Source organism: Neoarius graeffei, chromosome 3, assembly GCF_027579695.1.
Source record: "Neoarius graeffei isolate fNeoGra1 chromosome 3, fNeoGra1.pri, whole genome shotgun sequence".
Taxonomy (NCBI): domain Eukaryota; kingdom Metazoa; phylum Chordata; class Actinopteri; order Siluriformes; family Ariidae; genus Neoarius; species Neoarius graeffei.
Genome location: NC_083571.1, coordinates 52,235,022 through 52,252,562, shown reverse-complemented (window position 1 = coordinate 52,252,562; position 17,541 = coordinate 52,235,022). Strand labels below are relative to the sequence as shown.

Below are 17,541 nucleotides of genomic sequence, written 5' to 3'. Positions count from 1 at the left end.
TCTCATGGCTGATGGGGTATTTCTTTGTGGAGTTTGCATGTTCTGTTTGTGTGGGTTTCCTCCAGGTGCTCTGGTTTCCCCCCACAGTCCAAAGACATGTAGTAGGTCAATTTGCTCCAATAAATTGCCCATAGGTGTGAATGGTGCGCAGAAAGGAACCCTTTTGCTGCAGTCAACCATTATTCTCCACAAGATGTGTAAAACATCACTGCATGAAAATCTCTTGGATAAATAGATCAGGCTTAGTGTAATTATAGCTGAGCTCCATACTTAAGAAACTATGGAAACCCATCGAGTTGATTTTTCATGGACACACAGGGATCCCAGCCGTCCGTCCCCGCCCCTCGCGATTCTGATTGGCTGTTTGATTTCGGTTGGAACTAGAAGCGTGAGTGCGCCTACATAACTTATTTTTGTCTACAGATAATTTCATATTTATCGGGTTTTCCCACCGAGAACAACTCAAACAGCGCAGCACAATAATTATCACTTTTACACACTTTAATACAAACTTTAAAAAGATGTCAGAACAAGTTAACCAAGGAGAGAAAGATGAAGTCAAAACCAGGAAGAGAAAGAGAGTTTTGCCAGAGGAAGAAAAGGAAAGAAGCGGTGAAAGAGCGAGAGAAAGGCGAAGAAATCTTTCACAACAAAAGCGACAAGCTGAAAGAGAAAGAAAACGTGTAAAAATGAATTACTAGAAGTGATGAGTTGTAGGAATTTAATTCTAAATAGTGATGTTGATTTTGAAATCACTGCGAAATCCTTCGAGATCTGACAAGTTGACTTGAATCCACTCAGTGTTTTCATGAATCGTCTATCTTTTGCTTTCAAAACATTTTGCTATCAATCCCACCCCGTCAAAATGGTTCAACCCACGAAACCCCTCTATCTGACCCAAGTGGTACAGTCCCTCGGGTTCCCCACGTAAACCAGGAAGTGCCGGAGTTTGAATGCCGGTGAGTAAAGTGAATGGGAGAGTTTGCCAAACTAGAGCGTGACGTAATATTGCACATGCGCATAAAATTGGTTGGCAAGAACTATTCACTATCGCTGAAAAAAAATATCACCACCACCTAGGTTTTGTGGCGATTTATCGCAGTATACAACTTCGTTGCCGACTGATGCTTAGCAGAGATATGCAGCAAAGCTTCTGTACAACAGACTTTGTGTATGTATTTAAATCAAACTCTTTGGATATTTTAAAACAGCAGTGTTGTTGCTTCACACGCACACCAAAGATATACAGTGCAGTACTAAACTTAAGCAAGTTCTACATTTAGAATACACAAGCAGTGTTTTAAATCCAGGCTATGCTATTTATCTTCAAATACATATCATGAAAAGTTCGACCAATCTTCTAATGTCAAATAATTATACTGCAAAAAGTGCATAAATTTGCTGCGAGTGCGTTTGTGGAAATCGTACTCATGTGTGCTGCATACAAATCAGTTGTTCGTGCATTTTTACTCATCTTTTGGTTGATATCTAAGCAATGTCATAGCACAACAAATTATTTCTGATGAGGAAATTTTATCTAATATCATAATATCTCATCTCATTATCTCTAGCCGCTTTATCCTTCTGCAGGGTCGCAGGCAAGCTGGAGCCTATCCCAGCTGACTACAGGCGAAAGGCGGTGTACACCCTGGACAAGTCGCCAGGTCATCACAGGGCTGACACATAGACACAGACAACCATTCACACTCACATTCACACCTACGGTCAATTTAGAGTCACCAGTTAACCTAACCTGCATGTCTTTAGACTGTGGGGGAAACCGGAGCACCCGGAGGAAACCCACGCGGACACGGGGAGAACATGCAAACTCCGCACAGAAAGGCCCTCACCGGCCACGGGGCTCGAACCCGGACCTTCTTGCTGTGAAGCGACAGCGCTAACCACTACACCACCGCGCCGCCCTAATATCATAATATTAAACTACAAAATAATAAAAAAAATCATGTGTCTTACCAGATATAAAGTGTCAAAAGCAAACACAGTTGTTGTCGGTAGTTTCCCACTTGTCACGCTTAATTGCTGCGATCCAAAGCTTTCGGCGAGCTTCAGGTTTCTTTGGAATACGGTAAAAGCTCTTGGGATCATTCTTGTCAAATCTGTATGTACAGCCGATAACACAACACTACCATAATTAATTAATGACCCGATAACTCCGATCGGCCATTTATAAATAGCCTCTTGCCGACCAAAACATCACGTGACCATTTGGTGATGTCACGCCGAACTTTTCTATAGATAGTTTTCACATGACGTCACAGAGTCGAGAATTCCCTGGTGGCGGCCATCTTGCGGGGCAAGCTTACCGTACGGGTCACTGAGCACACATTGTAACGCACGAGTTACATTTATTTATATATTACTTACATTTATAGTTACATTATTACTATTTAAAGCTAGCAATGGTGCACACCTGTTGTATTCACGGCTGTCGCAATAGGTCAGATGATGATGTCAAGCGGAGCTTTTATGGAATTCCCACTGTACGGGAGCACGAAGGCGAGCAAACAAAGAAACTCAGCATGCAAAGGAGAAATCTATGGCTTGCAAGAATCAACCGCAAGGATTATCAGCCTTCCAAACACAGCAAAGTCTGCTCCGATCATTTTATAAGAGGTAAGTTGTTTAAATAGGAAGTATAAGGATGAGAAAAAAACAGTGAATCGGAAAGCTGCGCACATTTGCGCAGCTTCGCGCAAATGTGCACAGCTTTCCGATTTAAATCAATTCTGATTTAAATCAACTCGATATTATACACACACATATATTTATATGCAGTGTTGAGAGCTCTAAAATTCCATTGTTTACATACCTTGGCTGTAATTAGGACACGGCTCTCACTTGTTTTTATATGGTGGACTTCACGGACCCAGCCACAGACAAAATACGGTAATTGTATGACTCCAGCGACTTGTATGCTTTGAGGTCGTCAAGTGTGTAGGCACTTTTAGTATTCACGAAATAGTTCACAATATCAGGGTACGATATGGATGGCAGCCCTGCATAGTCACTTGAAAATGCTTCTTTGTCCACTTCATAGGGGTCAATTCCCCCAATCAAGGCCAGTTTGGCTGCATACCGTTGTGAGATGTCGTCCAATGTATCTATATACTTCCGTTTGCTTGATTTTGCCGACATTGATCTTTATTTTAGAAAACTGACTATATACATAACTTAATAAATTCATCCGAGATAACATAGCGGGTAGTGGTGATGGTCCGTTTTGTTTGCCCCGCAAGATGGCGGCTGGGGGGCGTTCCCCGGAATGCCGTGACGTCAGTGAAAACTATCTATACGGAAATGTCTTCACAAAGTTTTACCCAATAAATGAGTGTTTTTCACAGCCCGTGTGTACATTTGCATTTCTTGATATTTGACAAAGTTAACACAGATGAGAGACGTAAATGACAATGAGCATGAAATGAGCATTTTGAACGAGACATTTGGTATCCAAAAATGCCGCTAGGCCTTTCCCTGCTCTCCACACAGCAAAGTTAAATGCATGAAAATGAAGTTATGGCAAACAGTGATTAATGACGAGCATGGCTTATGAAACCAGTTATACTGATCAATTCAAACGGTATGGACAAGGAAAGAAAATAGCAACACACTAGCGACAGGTCAGCTGATGGTAGAGTCGTGGCAAGGCAAGTTTATTTATATAGCACATTTCATACACAGTGGCAGTTCAATGTGCTTTACAGAAGTAAAAGCAAAACAGTAAACAATAGAAAATAAAATTACATAAAATAAATGGGGAAGAAAATTAATAAGAATTAAACAATAGTAGAAATAAAATAATAAAATGAGATAAAAGTTCAATTTAAAAAAACAGCAGAATAAAATAGAATAAAAGTTAAGTAGAATTTAAAACATGGAGAGACTAAAAATAAAGAGTTTAAAACATGTAGAGATGGCAATATTAATAATTTAGCAGAAAGCATCTGAAAACAGCTTGGTCTTTAGTCTAGATTGGAAACTGCCAACAGCAGGAGCATTTTTGATGTCCTCTGGCAGTTGGTTCCATAGCTGTACTGCATAGTAGCTAAAAGCTGCTTCACCACACTTTGTTTTAACAACAGGTTTTAACAGTAAATTTTTCTGCTGCGATCTGGTAGATCTGATTGGGTTAGGCCGCTGCAACATATCAGAGAGGTAATTGGGCCCTGTACCATTTAGAGATTTGTACACCAGCAGCAATGCTTTAAAATCAATTCTGTAGCTTACTGGAAGCCAGTGAAGGGACCTTAGAATTGGAGTAATGTGTTCTGTTCTTTTTGTTCGTGTGAGAACCCTAGCTGCTGCATTTTGAACCAGCTGAAGTCGTTTGATGGTTTTTTTTGGCAGGCCTGTGAAAAGGCCATTGCAGTAATCAACCCTACTAGAGATGAAGGCATGTATCAGTTTTTCCAGATCATTTTTTGACATAAGTCCTCTTAGTTTGGAAATGTTTTTTAGGTGATAAAATGCCGTTTTAGTGATTGCTTTCATATGCCTCTCAAAGTTTAGCTCGCTGTCAATGAAAACACCAAGATTTTTAACCATTTCTTTTGTTTTAATCCCCTTTGTGTCAAGAATAGTGGTAATCCTGAGTCTTTCATCTTTTTTTCCAAATAGAATTACTTCTGTTTTATCTGTGTTCAGCTGAAGAAAATTTTGTGACATCCAGTTGTTGATTTGATCGATACACTGGTAGAGACATTCAAGGGGGGCATAATCATTAGGTGATAGAGCAAGATTAATTTGGGTATCATCTGCATAGCAGTGATATAAAATTGAATTGTTCTTGATAATTTGCCCAAGTGGGAGCATATAAAGGTTGAATAGTAATGGTCCAAGAATCGACCCCTGGGGGACACCACAGGTCAAGGACATTGACGCTGAGGTACAATTTCCCATGGTAACAAAGAAGCTTCTATCTTTTAAGTATGATTTTAACCAATTGATAACTTTACCAGTCAACCCAACCCAATGTTCAAGTCGATGTAGCAATATGTTGTGATCAACAGTATCAAAAGCTGCACTGAGGTCCAGTAATACCAGGACCGATGTTTTGCCTGCATCAGTATTAAGACGTATGTCATTTATAACTTTAATCAGCACTGTTTCAGTGCTATGATTGGCACGAAATCCTGACTGAAAGTTATCAAAACAGCTGTTTGATATCAAGAAGGCAGTTAATTGATTGAAGACAATTTTTTCAAGGATTTTCCCGATGAATGGTAGATTTGATATTGGCCTGTAGTTATTTAATACTGAAGCATCCAGATTATTCTTTTTAAGTAGGGGCTTTACAACGGCTTTTTTCAAGGACACAGGAACAATGCCAGTCTCTAGGGATGTATTTATGATTTGAAGCACATCTGTAATTATGAGATGTAGAACAGACTTAAAAAAGTTGGTGGGCAGAATGTCCAATTCAGATGTTGAGGTACAGTTTTTTCAAGAGTCTCATAATCAATTAAACAAAATTCTGACATTGTGTTGAAGTTGTCTGTCTGTGTCACTGGTGATTGCAGTTTTTCAATTATTTGCAACTGAGATATATTATGAGCAATATTATGTCGTATTTTATCAAGTTTACCTTTAAAGAAGGATGCAAACTCATTGCATTTATTAACTGAGGCCAAGTTTACATTAGACCGTATCTGTCTCGTTTTCTTCGCGGATGCACTGTCCGTTTACATTAAAACGCCTAGAAACGCCGGGAAACGGGAATCCGCCAGGGTCCACGTATTCAATCCAGATCGTGTCTGATCCGGTGCTGTGTAAACATTGAGAATACGCAGATATGCTGTGCTGAGCTCTAGCTGGCGTCGTCATTGGACAACGTCACTGTGACATCCACCTTCCTGATTCGCTGGCATTGGTCATGTGACGCGACTGCTGAAAAACGGCGCGGACTTCCGCCTTGTATCACCTTTCATTAAAGAGTATAAAAGTATGAAAATACTGCAAATACTGATGCAAATACTGCCCATTGTGTAGTTATGATTGTCTTTAGGCTTGCCATCCTTCCACTTGCAAGTGGTAAGTGATATGCGCTGGGATCACACACACAGCGGCTCAGTCCCGAATCACTGCTTGTGCACTTCACTCGCGTGCTCTGTGAGCTACGCAGGGCCGGAGTGCGCACCCTCCAGAGGGCACTCGCTGTTCAGGGCGGAGTGATTTGGAGCGCAGGATGCCTGCGGAGCCGAGCGTATCCGTGTATTGGTGTTGCTGTGTGCACGCGAATCGTGTATTGGTGTTGCTGTGTGCACACTAATCGTTTTAAAAACGTTAATCTGATGATCCGCTGATACGGTCTAATGTAAACCCCACCTGAGAGAAGTTCAGGTGCTAATTGTGGTGGGGGATTTGTTAGCTTCTCTACTATTGAAAATAGCACACGGGCATTGTTCATATTCCTGTTGATGATGTTGGAGAAGAAAGACCGTCTTGCTTTACGAATTTCATAATTATATTTACAAAGCATCTCTTTATGGATTTGATAATGGATGTGAAGTTTAGTTTTGCGCCATTTTCTTTCAGTCTTTCTACATTCTCTCTTTAACAGTTTAACAGCTGGGTTCCATGGTGCTTTCTGCTTATCATTGACTCTTTTGATTTTGAATGGAGCAATATCATCCATAATTTGGGTCATATTTAAATTAAAAATTTCCAGTAAATCATCTACAGAGTCTGACATTCTGGTTGAGATCCGAGAGAGAGCTTGCTCAAAGAGAACACACGTGTTGTCGTTTATGACTCTCCTACCCATAGTCATTGAGCTGTTCTGAATGTGAGGAGACATAGAAACATCAGAGAAAACACAAAAATGATCAGATAAGGCCAGGTCAACAACAATAGTAGAAACAGTAAGACCCTTTGTGATGACGAGGTCAAGGGTATGACCACGAGAGTGGGTCGGCCCCTGTACATGTTGTACAAGGTTGAAGTTGTCAATAAGTGCAAGTAGTTCATTGGCATAGGTGTTTTCAGGATTATCTACATGCAAGTTAAAATCCCCAGATATAATAAGACAGTCAAACTCTAAGCAAATGACTGACAACAGTTCACCAAACTCTTCCAGAAAAACTTTGGCTGAATGTCTCGGAGGCCTGTAAATAGTTAATAATAATATGTTAGGAGAGCATGTAACAATCGCACATAAGTGTTCAAAGGATGTAAAATCACCAAGTGAGGATTGTTTACATTGAAAAGAGAATTTGAATATATTTGCGATCCCTCCACCTTTCCCCTGTCGGGTAACATTCATAAAATTCAAATTTGGGGGAGTTGCTTCAATAAGGGTGGTAGCACTATTTGCTTGATCCAGCCAAGTTTCAGTTAGAAGCAAAAAATCAAGATTATGTTTGCAGATAAGATCAATAATTAAAAATGACTTGTTTGAAAGTGATCTAACGTTCAGAAGAGCTAGCTTTACAGAAAGTCTAGAAGTAATATCTGCTTGGACACTCTGATGTTGTTTTGAAACAGGAAGGAGACTAGACTGGTTTACCCCCTGGGTTAAATATGCTCTATGTTTTCTATTTCTTATCAACACAGGAATAGAGAATGGCATAGGCATACTGGGTCCCAGCTTGTTTTCAAAACTACACCCAATGCAGGGACCCCCAGCACATCATACTAGACTTTCTTTATGTTCCATTTTGTTTGAGATTGAGGGGATTGGAGATGTCATGTATCTTTTAGATGGTGAAAAAGATTGGTAGCCAGCTGAAAGTCCTGGGTGAACACAGTTCAGTCTGTTGGTTGATTTTTGATGAACTGGGTACACAGCTTGTCGTGACAGATTTGGGCTGGAAAAAGAGAGTGTAGCCATTTGCATCAGTCTTTGCATACTATTTGGGAAATCCATGCAAGGGGGAGACGGAGATAGTACGATTAGATCAGAAGAGCGAGACTTTGGTGAGGCCTTTGTAAGTGTCTCTAAAACTGTCTCTGTGGTGACTGTCTCACTGATTGTCTCTGTGATAGTTGCATGGGGTCGAGAAGTGGACGAAGCAACCTTGACATGGTTATCTTTAGTCAGGTCCTTAATCTGGATGGAATCGCATGATAAAATCGCATGCTCACATTCTCTGTGTGATTGTTGTTGTCCTTGGCAGTCTGCTCCAGATGGCTGTGTGTCCTTGGTGAAGACTTGCATAGATGATTGTTTTGTCTTTGCAGAGGTATTGTTGATATTAACTAGGTCAGTCTGCGACATCTTATCAACTGTTCTCTTCAGTGTTGACTGAGAGAAAATTGCAAGTCTATAATGATCTGCTAAAACTTTGGTCCCAATCCAGCTAAGTTCAGTGCTGTTTGGCTTGAAAAATTCTCTGCGATTCCAGAAAAGGTTAAAATTGTCTATAAAGTTCATACCAGATGAAAAACAAGTTTTTCCAAGCCAGGTGTTAAGACTGAAAAGTCGACTAAATGCAAAACTTCCCCTTGCAGGAAGTGGGCCACTGATAAAAGATTGTATTCCGGTCTTATAGAGATGAGAAAAGAGTTTTTTGAAGTCCTCTTGGACAAAAAGCTGTTCTCTGAAAACATCATTTGCTCCCACATGCACAACAATACGTTTGATAGTTTTATGCTCGGACATGAGTTTCAAAATGCTGTCTTTGGTGTCAGAGATGGATGCATTTGGAAGGCAGCAAATAATCATTCCATGTCCTTTTAAATGTCTTATAGTGGAATCACCAAGAACAAGGGTTGTGGGATCAGGTGGTGTTTTGAGCTGCTTTTTGCCTCTTCCCACAGCTCTTCGGTTGTGATGTGTTCGATGTGTTTGTCCGCCTGAAAATTCTGCTTCCACATCCCTGAGGCATTCAAATTTGTTCTGAAGCCTTATGGGCTGTGGATTGTAAATCCTATTGTAATTTGTAGACCTAGCTCTATTTCTGATAGCATGGCTGTGGAGCATGGGTCGCACAGTATCAGAACAAGCTGGTGTTGAGGTAATAAGTCTTCTGTTTTTATTTTCATCTGTACTCACATTTTGCCCTGTTAGATCGATGAATTCATCCACTCGATCTGCAATGTCATCGGCTTGTCGGGGTACATTCTCTGCATTCTCAGCCACTGTTTCTGTACTCCTTCCTGAGATATTGCTTTTAATTCATCAGTCTTTGGCAGAGCATCAATCTTTGATTCCAGGATAGAAATCCTCTGTTCTAGTTCTGTGCATTTTCTGCAGGATCTCCTGGATTTTTTGCCCCCTGGCATTTTGTTTTAAAAGCTAACTTATCTTATAAAGATGAAAAATAAAATGAAGAAATAGTGGAAATTAAATTAAAATTAAAAGCTTATAAAGATGAAAAATAAAATGAAAAAGTAGTGGAAATTAACTGAGAAAGTAAAGTAAAATAAAGATCAAGCAGGAGCAAAGCAAAGAAGCGTCCTACTCGCTTGAGTAGGCAAAAGGCTCCGTTAGCTTAGCTTTAATATCGCCTGCACGGTTTGGCTCCTGTTGCAACTTGGCCCACGAGGGGAAAGATTTCAACCAAAGACCTTGAAAACTTTATATATTTCCCTTACTTTTCGGAGAAATTTGCCATTCTGTGTTCAAAATAAGAAAGTATGTCACCTATGATTTTGCTGTAGAGCAGAGGAAAAAAACTGGGTGGGGGAGGGGTGGTTTCTGTCCCGCTCAATCCACAGAAATAACCTCAGAGAGCAAATTATCTCGCTAGCACAGTGATTTTCTAAGATGGACACAGTGCCGAAGATGAAAATGACAACTCCCAATGTGTCGTGTCAAACGGCTGACTAGCTGTATTGGAGCTATTAGAGAGCAGCAACTGCAAGTTGTGTGGATTCGTCATTCTAGATGACATGCTTTGCAGGCTGCTTTAGAACATCCCCACACCAAAACGAGCTATATCAGTATTTACTCATCTCATCTCATTATCTCTAGCCGCTTTATCCTTCTACAGGGTCGCAGGCAAGCTGGAGCCTATCCCAGCTGACTACGGGCGAAAGGCGGGGTACACCCTGGACAAGTCGCCAGGTCATCACAGGGCTGACAAATAGACACAGACAACCATTCACACTCACACCTACGGTCAATTTAGAGTCACCAGTTAACCTAACCTGCATGTCTTTGGACTGTGGGGGAAACCGGAGCACCCGGAGGAAACCCACACGGACACGGGGAGAACATGCAAACTCCACACAGAAAGGCCCTCGCCGGCCCCGGGGCTCGAACCCAGGACCTTCTTGCTGTGAGGCGACAGCGCTAACCACTACACCACCGTGCCGCCCCAGTATTTACTCACCACGGAAATCAGTTTAACCTTTAACTGAACCACATTCCTATCTGTAATTAAATTTTAAATCTTCATATTAGTGGAGCCCCAGAGGCATAGAGTGTGGAGACATAAAGAAACCCATCGGGTTGTTTTCTGATGATTTTGGTCCTGTGAGCGTGCGCCTGCCACCACAGGAAACCCAACAACTAGTGAAGTAGAGCAGTAGTCAGGACAGGGAAGGGACAGAGCAGGCTATACTTCCTTAGGAGGCTGCGGTCCTTTAACATCTGCAGGAAACTCTTGTGGATGTTCTATCAGTCTGTGGTCACCAGTGTCCTGTTTTACACCGTGGTGTGTTGGGGGGGCAGCACATGTAAGAAGGACACATCCAGGCTGGACAAACTGATCAGGCGGGCCGGCTCTGTGATCGGCATGAAGCTGGACACTCTGGTGACGGTGGCAGAGAAGAGGTCTATGGACAAACTATTGAACATCATGGACGATGCCAGTCACCCTCTGCACACCGTCATCAGCAACCAGAGGAGCCTGTTCAGTGACAGAATGCTCCTTCCCAAGTGCAGGATGAACAGACTTAAAAACTCCTTTGTCCCTCACGCCATCAGACTGGAGAACTCCTCTCTGGGGGTAAGGAGGGGTAACAGGAGGACAGAGGATGGGAAGGAGCAGTAGCCTAGCCTAACAATAAGCAATACCGGACAATGTGCAATATAAAGTGCAATATCTCTCCTGCTGTCACCCCCCCTCTTTTTTTCCCTCCTTCCTCTCTTCCCCATATCTTATTCTTTTTGTACACGTAAATACTTAATTTATTTTAATTTATCTAGAAGTTTTCCTCTCTTTCTTTTCTCTGTTTATCTGTAATAATGATGCTGCTGGAATCTTAATTTCCCTGAGGGAACCCTCCCAAAGGGATCAATAAAGTTTTATCTAATCTAATCTAATCTAATCTAATCTAGTGAGTAACTTGTCACTGTTGTCGCCCGACATTTTGTGCAACATAAGGAAACAGTATAGTAACTATAATGGTAGAAAAATAAAACAAAAGAGGCTGGCTATGATATAATAAAATTCTACAACCCAGAAACAGATGGGAGCTCCGCTTTTAGGCAGTGCCTCAATCAGCGCTCGAAACTAACGGTGTCCCGATGTCCCGGGGACCATAAAAAATGTCATCGGGACACAAAATTATCATATCTGGGACAATCCCGGGACAATGAAAAAAAATAGATCTAGAAAAAAAGTTCTACATTAATATTATTTACAAAGCCGTAACACATGCGTAGACATTCACCTAATTTGTCAATTTTAATTTTAAAACGTTAACAGTGAAAAATACATAGTAGCTACACTTTCGATGCACCTGCATCCGTAGGCTACAGAGCAGCGCATTCTGTTCTAGAATCTTCGGCCGGAGTCCGCGTTATATGGACTTGGAATGGAATTGCTACCGCACACGCTGCGCCGACTCTTGCCAGAACAAAAATGCTGAAGTGGTTGAAGCGGACCGACCGCGGGGAAGAAACTGAAAGCCCAGACATAACATCTCCGGGACCTTCAGGATCCAAAGTGTCATCGCCTGGTCTGCAGGCAACGCTAGCAACTGAATGAACTGAATGAACACTGTTAGACAGGTTATAAAATACAACAGGAATGATGTGGATGATACTGACGGAAGATACCGTTCAACAGAATAAGTGAGTTTTCTTGGTGTCTTTCTAGTTCAGAAAGTTTAGTCAGTCAGCAGCACAACTAGGCTCGGACCTGCACTATGCTGATGTTGCTAACATTTGCACCCGGCAGCGAAAGTTCATAAAATGGATAACGGAAAGTTCATAAAATGGATAACGGAAAGTTCATAAAAATGGATAACGGAAAGTTCATAAAATGGATAACGGAAAGTTTATAAAATGGATAACGGAAAGTTCATAAAATGGATAACGGAAAGTTCATAAAATGGATAACGGAAAGTTCATAAAAATGGATAACGGAAAGTTCATAAAAATGGATAACGGAAAGTTCATAAAATGGATAACGGAAAGTTCATAAAAATGGATAACGGAAAGTTCATAAAAATGGATAACGGAAAGTTCATAAAATGGATAACGGAAAGTTCATAAAAATGGATAACGGAAAGTTCATAAAATGGATAACGGAAAGTTTATAAAATGGATAACGGAAAGTTCATAAAATGGATAACGGAAAGTTCATAAAATGGATAACGGAAAGTTCATAAAAATGGATAACGGAAAGTTCATAAAAATGGATAACGGAAAGTTCATAAAAATGGATAACGGAAAGTTCATAAAATGGATAACGGAAAGTTCATAAAAATGGATAACGGAAAGTTCATAAAAATGGATAACGGAAAGTTCATAAAATGGATAACGGAAAGTTCATAAAATGGATAACGGAAAGTTCATAAAAATGGATAACGGAAAGTTCATAAAAATGGATAACGGAAAGTTCATAAAATGGATAACGGAAAGTTCATAAAATGGATAACGGAAAGTTCATAAAAATGGATAACGGAAAGTTCATAAAAATGGATAACGGAAAGTTCATAAAAATGGATAACGGAAAGTTCATAAAATGGATAACGGAAAGTTCATAAAATGGATAACGGAAAGTTCATAAAAATGGATAACGGAAAGTTCATAAAATGGATAACGGAAAGTTCATAAAATGGATAACGGAAAGTTCATAAAATGGATAACGGAAAGTTCATAAAATGGATAACGGAAAGTTCATAAAAATGGATAACGGTAATGGTGAAAATTATAAGTTGGCCTTATAAGTGCCAACAGATATTCAAGGTATAAGTAGATGAAATGAACATAAAAGGGGTCTTATTTTCAACTAAAGTGTACTGCAGATGTAGGGAGTTGAAACATTTTCTGAATGAGCTAGTTGGCCCCTTTAAATAAACGGGTATCTATTCATACAGTGAGATCGCCAAAGTTTAATAAACTGAAAATGCAATAACTGTAATTTTGAAGTAGATGATGTATAGGACATGTGTCGCTTATGTCTTGTGACTTATTGTAAAAATGATATAAAGGGTTCAAAATCGCATAGTTACAAATATAATAGTAACTTCATATGATAATATTAACCACTGGTTATTTCAGAGAAGAAAAAAATGGGGACACTATTGCTTCCATTCGGGACAATGCAACACAGAATTCGGGACCACTGGGGGACACAAAGAAAAAAAGTTAATTTCGAGCCCTGGCCTCAATCTATATATTAGACTCATAAATTGCAGCTTGAATAGATTTGCCTTATGTCAGTAAATATTCTCTGATAAATAAGCTTGTATGCGAGAATGGTCAAAAATGTTATTTAAAAAATACACAAAACAGTCCAATTTCGTTCAACAGTTTATTTTAATCAGGGTTCGTTCAGTTTTTAAAAGTAAAATTCAAGCACTTTCAGGGTATCTAAACCAAACATTTTTAGACTCTCAAAACCTTTATCATCACACAAATTGTTGTATAAATACAACTGCAAAAAATTAAGTTGATAGAATTAATTTACACCTTCAACAATCAGTGTATATGGATACATGTTTATTTTACCAGCTGTTCCTGTTAACTTTATATGATTTGATCATGATTATTTAATGCTTGCTAATTTCCAGAGTAAGGGATCAGCAGAGGTTTATCTAACCAACAGAGATTTCTCTAGCTATGAATGATGGGCAAACACAAGAAAATAACTTTCCTTTTTTGAATTTTTAATGGTGTCAAAGAACAGGCAACCTTTAAATCATTAAAAAATACAATTTGCATGTTTGCATACAACAGCAAGTAATATATAATAATAGGAGCTTAAGTTTGACTGGTGGAACTATCTGCTGTAATTGTTATAATCTAGAAAATGTCGAAAAAAAAGACTCTTTCCTTGTGTTGCTATTGTTTGATATGTAGTAGATTTTTAGCTTCCGTTTTCATTTACAAACTGCCATTTTATCCACAATTCTCAAGACCATAGCTGCCTGATAACAACCATAAGAACATTTCTTGCATCTTCTGATATCTTCATATAACACTCAGGGCTTCAAATCAAACTGATCTCTGATCAGTGTTCATGTCTGTGTGAGTTTGCTGTTTATGAACCCTGAGCTGCTCCTTACAGACCAGTACACACAGCAGGGGGTCCGAGATCACTCTCAAACTGATCAAAGAGGCTGAGAAATGTGAAGGTCTATAAAAGTAAAATGGACTGTAGTTAATTTGTAAGATAAGCACAAGGCCAGCTGTTGTGCAGAAAGTGATAAGTGTGAGTGTAGATACTATCAGCACTGCTGAGCCGGGCTTGATATGGTCAGATGCAGGAGAGGCTTTGCAAGTGAGTATGCATGTGATGACTAAAATGAAAAAGGCAAAAAGCTAAAAATCACACTGATCCACATATTTATAAACTGTAATCCGAAGGCAATCAGCCACAGAATGATACAGGAAATGGTGGAGCAGAGAGGAGAGAAGACATGAGCAGAGCAGAGCTGGTTTTTGAGAGAAAGCGTGTTTTTCAGAGCCACAAGCTGGTGGAGGAAAAGACCACCAATTCTAAATGTCATAAATAAATGCATTGATATAGTATTGGTAGTTATTAAATCTTCTTCATATCTGGCAGCTTTTAAAGTTTTTAATGATCTTGTCACACTGAACTTTACAAGGCTGTCTATTGCATTTGATGCTATAATTGCACTCAGGAGCAGCTCAGCCAAGTCATTGATGATGAGAAGGATGATGAAGGCTGAAATTTGGCTTCCATGTTTGTGGAGAGTGTAAAGAACATGAAGAGCCCAAATCAAAGCTGGCAGGCTTACACACACACCAGCGACAAGGGAGATGCTGATCATCAGGTCATCATAATAACCACGAAGATAAATGGTTGGATTACCATCATTAACGCTGAAATACGAGTCTCCAAAATACATGTTGTCCATGATCACAAGGTGTGAAGTGGTATCGTAGCAGAGCAGCCTTGAAAAACAAATCACAGTGAGACAGAGTGTGTACTGTGTAGTTTATGGGTGTGTAAAGTGCAAGGTTTCTACAAGTTTATAACGGCCACTTACTAAAGTCACAGACAAGCCACTGAGATGAAAATCTGCTTAAGCCACGAGAAGGATGTACCACAAGGAAACCTAGATGAAAATGACATGGTGAAAAGTGCTGCTCTTAGAATTTTTCTTTTTTTTTTTTTCTAATGCCTTTTCTGGCTGAGTTAAAATGAATAAACAAATGCACAAATGATTATTAACAAAACTGTTATGATCTGCTACAGAATGCATTAAGGCTTCTACACATGAACAAATGTTAGTCATCGATGGTTATTTGTCATGACACAATGAAACATACTTCAGAAACATTCAGTAAATAACATTTTGGTAAAATGATATCAAACTGCATTCACACTAACCAGTGAATTAAGTAATATCACATGAACAAGAGTGCTGTTGTACTGAATATGACACAGCGTGACTGTGATTTAGCTGCAGGTAATCAGCCATGTGAATATTCAGTACAACAGCGTTATTGTGAGTGTGATGTTGCTTTTATATAACAGTTCTCTAAACAAGAACTTATTATTCAGTAATTTACATTTCAGACACAATATGGCTAATTATTCTCCATCCAGGCAACTTTTTCACTCATCTTCAACTCGTTCAATATCATGTTAGCTGAATGGAATACATGTGATATACCACTCAAAGCCAGCCGATATTGTTTAAATAGTTTGTTTATTTTTGCTCCGGCAGCTAAAATAGTTCCCAGTGAAATCACAGCTGGATAGAGAGTTGCGTATTGGCATGAGATGCAAAGAGTGACAGCCTGTAGTGAGTGTTTTAACAATTTCAGTCTAAAGATATTTTGCTGTAATTGGAAATGTATGCGGGGAACAGACAAGCTGAGTGACACAAACAGTGAAATGTAACAGTGCTGTTATACCAAATATCAGCATGTATGGAATAGCACTTGTCCAATCAAATTAACGGACTGAAACTAACTTCATAATTTTCTATATTTCACAATATAATATCAGAAAATATAAATAAATCCTTTGTCTATGATATATAGATTATCAGAATGTTAGATTTGAGTAAATTTGTGTTAAAACTCAAGGTAACAAAGTAAATTGAAGCAGTGAAATAATTATTATAAAGAATATAATTATTAATAATGACAAAAATATAAAAACAAAATACAGTAAATGATTATTGTAAAATTAATCGAGAGGTCAACATTTTTATATCCATAAAAATGCAACATGTTATTTGAAGTTTTCTCTTACCTGAATTCAGTGGTGGGTGGTAGAAATGAACACACACTTCCTTTCTCGCTTGCAATTTAGGAGTTAATATAAGTACATAAACACCACTACAACAAGCAATACCGTGAGACGGTTAATATCTATTGATTTTTATTTATTTATTTATTTTAAGAGCACCTCCATGCACTCTTAGACACTTGTGCTTGTGAAAAATGATTGTGTAGATTAGACAGGGAGGGATATGTGTGTCTGGGTGTATTCACTTTTTTTTTTCTTCTTTCAGATCTGATCTGTGTGGCTTGTAAGCAGCTGAAATGCCGCCACACAAAGACCTCCCTTCCGGATGCACACACCTTTTTCTCTGAGGTCATACAGGAATATCTTGCTCCCATACTGTCATCAAACAGAATGATATAAAACATGCAACTATATGAAAAAAAGGAAAAAAAGAAATAAAAGAGCATAGTTTGTTAAATTTCCCCTGGTTCTTCATCAGAGGTCAGTGTCGAACCACAGCATCACTCCTGACTGGATATTTTTGTTTGTGGATTGTTTCCCAGCTCAGCCATAATACTGAAGTTAAAAATCTCAGATTCACTTGTACCAGTGCCACATACATTAACATTCAAATAACTTGTCAGTGTCACTGCTGTGTTAAGAAATATCCACCATGAAAATAATATCTAGTCAGCTGTGGTGGTTCCTTTCCACTGTTGGACAGGAAGAAGGTGGGTGACAAATACTGCAGAGCAATAGATCCATTACAGTCAGTAACTGTACACTTACAAAGCACACCAGGTATAACTGTAAAATGGCTAATGAGTATAAATACAAGGTAAGTGTTATATAAAAACTAAGATTAGGATATGTTTTACTTGCAGTAAAATAGTACTATACATTGGCCTATTCAATGTATATTAACCCAATTTTTTTATAGGCTACACACTCCCCTGTCAAGTTCAATTTGTTGCTGGTA

At 39.2% G+C, this 17,541-nt stretch overlaps 1 long non-coding RNA gene across 1 annotated transcript; it reads right to left on the bottom strand.

Annotated features, from left to right (window-relative positions):
- Window positions 1–13,717: 13,717 nt before the first annotated feature.
- On the bottom strand, window positions 13,718–16,755 carry LOC132883394 (uncharacterized). The gene is made up of 3 exons (XR_009654315.1): window positions 16,587–16,755; window positions 15,370–15,438; window positions 13,718–15,274 (listed from the first exon to the last, which is right to left on the bottom strand). It is a non-coding gene; the product is annotated as an uncharacterized LOC132883394 (long non-coding RNA).
- Window positions 16,756–17,541: the final 786 nt, after the last annotated feature.